The sequence below is a fragment of the Babylonia areolata genome, chromosome 25 (genome assembly GCF_041734735.1).
Source record: "Babylonia areolata isolate BAREFJ2019XMU chromosome 25, ASM4173473v1, whole genome shotgun sequence".
NCBI lineage: Eukaryota > Metazoa > Mollusca > Gastropoda > Neogastropoda > Buccinidae > Babylonia > Babylonia areolata.
Window position 1 is genome coordinate 11689573 of NC_134900.1, and position 3083 is coordinate 11692655.

Consider the following 3083-nt stretch of genomic DNA (forward strand, 5'->3'; position numbering starts at 1 on the left):
TTTTAATATTTTTTTTTATATCCCGGAGTCATTCTGGGCTAGCTTCGAATAACCCCCGGCGGTTATTTCAGCGTGGTCAAAGATCGACCCACGCCCCCTTCCCATGTTAGAAATACCCCCCCCCCCTCCCCCCTGTGTACAGTACGGGTTTCATCAAGCTATTTAGAATGGAAGGGCGTTGTCAGTTCTTGACCAGCTTTTAGTACTGACTGACGCCCCATGCAGTCTCCCCTACCCACATCTCCCTCACCATTACATCCTATTGGAAACAAACGTGGGGGAGGGGGACTGGAGGGGGGGGGGAGGGGATTGGGGTGTTCTATTTCAATAGCCTGGGTTTGATTCTAACTGGGTCAAATTTACCCGGCTCTGGGGGGTCATTTCAAGCAAGCCGGCTAAGAATTGCCCCCCCACCCCCCTCCCTCCCATAGCCATTACTATGGAGGGTGTGTGTGTGGGGGGGGGGGGGGAGGGGCAGGTGAGTTCTGACTCAGTGATTAAAAGTTACCCCCCCACCCACCCCCCCGGGTGTTATTCCAGACTGCAGTCTACTTAAAGCGGGGAGGGGGGGGGAGGGGGGGGATTCTGACCACATAAAATTCACCCCCCATGTGTCATTCCAGGTTTGTCTTCCTCATAATCTCGACGAACCAGATTTGACCCCGGGGTAAAACAACAACAACAACAACAACAAAACAAAACAAAACAACAACGAGGGTACTGACGAATATAGGCTGCAACACCCGTACCAAAAGACACCGCGGTACAGACTGAGCAAGCACGGACCAGATGCTGCCGCAGTGGGGAGCTCTCCCGGCCGGCCTGACCGCGGTGACCCTTCACGGCCCCGGCCGGGAATGAAGACTGGCTGTCGACCCGTGCTCTATCACTCCGGCAGGCCCTGTGACAGTGACTCTGTTGCAGCCTGAAGCCTGCTGTGCTGGTCTGATTCAGTGGTCATGAAATAAATGAGCCATCAGAATTTGATTTAAAGAGAGAGAGAGAGAGAGAGAGAAATACACAAAAATCACACACACACACACACACACACACACACACACACACACACACACACACACACACACAGATTGAAAATTTCATTGTCAGTGGACAACAAGTCAGTAGCCGGCAGCAGCAACAACACAACTAACAACAAAAATAATAGTTACGCCTTGCTTTAGATTTATTTGACACATACATCTATTTCATATTATAATCGTATCCGTGTCCTAATATATAAAGGACAGAACGCAAAAGTATATGATCAGCATTGTTGCGATTCTAATCCATTATAGAAAAAAAAAAGAAGAAGTAAAAAAGAAGAAGAAAAGGCTACCTTGAGTTGAAAGGTTGAAGAATACGTGCTGACGAATGATGCAGAACATATATCCCTGAATAATTAAAAGCATCGTTTCGTTTTTTGGGTTCTTCTCTCTCTCTCTCTCTCTCTCTCTCTCTCTCTCTCTCTCTCTTAACAAGTTCTTGCCTTTCACAATGCATAATTTTGAGAGAGACGCTGAAACGGAGTCAACGAGGGAGAGCAGTATAGGGGGAATAACCTTACAATGCACAAGTTTCATCTCTGCGAGCCTTGGGTAGTTTCCCCTGTCAGGTTGTATTTGTTGATTTATTTCATTCATTTTCTTTTTACGCCCCAAACCGTTAAATAACTTAAACACAGTGATGAAACACACACTGTAGCTGCTCGTTGATTTCATGCTGTGCTACAGATACCAGCCCAAACTTGTCAAATTTCGGCTTGAAAAGAGAAGTGCAGCCGTCAGTGCGCTGAGGGGTCTATGTGTCACATGTCGGTCATGTGACCAGAATATTGATTCGCACAAAGCCAAGTGGGAATAACACACACACCGCAACGCCGGAAATTTCGCTCTAAACTTGACGTGTTCACTTCAGGTAAGACTTTTTGAAAGCAATTTTGGGGGGTTATTGTCCTGTTTTGAAGTATGTTAGAGCAGCTTTGGTCAAGTTTTGAAGCCTCTGACGCACTCCTGTTTGAGGTGTTTTTTGGCTGACGTAATGACACATTTGTGGAAGAAAAAGTGTGACACTTCGCACTACTGTTGTAAAACTAAAAGTCGCTCACGCGCTTTTTCACACGTCCATGTTGTCAAAACAACGGCGACACAAAGCATGTAGCGTGCTCGCGTACTGATTTGCTTTCGGGGTGGGGATGTGGGGTGGGGGTGTGTGGGGAGTGAGTGGGTAAGGAGATCGAGGTGCTCGCATTCTACGATCGACTGATAGATTCATTGTCGAAGACCGGAAAAGTTCGGTGGTAGCAATTAAAGCACAGAGACAAGTTTTGGTCAGTCAGAACTCAGATACCCCCCCACCCCCACCTCCCACCTAACCACCCCTATGCCCCCCCGCCGCAGTTGAGTTAGGACTGAGTCCAGTCATTGTGGCTAGACGTCAGGTTCAGCCAGTTCACACTTCCTGCTGCTTTTGTTTATTTGTTGCTTTATTTGTATTATAAATATTGTTTCTTTTTATTATATAAATTTATGTATTATAGATTTCAGGCATACTGGGCATGTATGCCTATGCATTTGTGTGTGTGTGTGTGTGTGTGTGTGCGCGCGCGCGCACGGGTGTGTGTACTTTGTGTGTGTGTATGTGTGTGTGTACTTTGTGTGTGTGTATGTGTGTGTGTGTGTGTGTGTGTGTGTGTCAACTTTTTGTGTCACTGTATGTGTGTGCATCACACGCTGTGTCAGTGTGTGTGTTTATGAATTTGATAAATTTTTGCTTAGGGCACTGCTTACAACAAATCGACATGCCCAAGAAGCCATCAGTCATTATTTTCATTCCTGGTATCATCGTTGACCATGTTTCTCCTCTCCTTCAGTCTCTCCACTGGTTGCCTGTTTCTGATCGAATAGACTATAAGCTGTCCACTCTGACCTTTTCTGCAGTCAACGGATCTGGCCCCAAGTATCTTTCTGAACTCCTCCATATCTGTACCCCGTCTCGCGAGCTCCGTTCTTCCTCTGATACTCGACTTCTCAGGATACCTCACGTCAGAAGTAAGACCTATGGACACAGATCGTTTTCTTTTCAAT

The 3083-nt window shown here is 46.7% G+C and overlaps 1 protein-coding gene across 1 annotated transcript in view; it reads left to right on the top strand.

The window, feature by feature from the left end:
• Positions 1 to 1736: 1736 nt before the first annotated feature.
• Positions 1737 to 3083, top strand: part of LOC143299631 (kelch-like protein 24) — a 39274-nt gene continuing 37927 nt past the window's right edge. The window contains exon 1 of the mRNA XM_076612928.1: positions 1737 to 1914. The gene's annotated coding sequence lies outside the window, so the exon portion shown is untranslated. The remainder of the gene's footprint in view (positions 1915 to 3083) is intronic.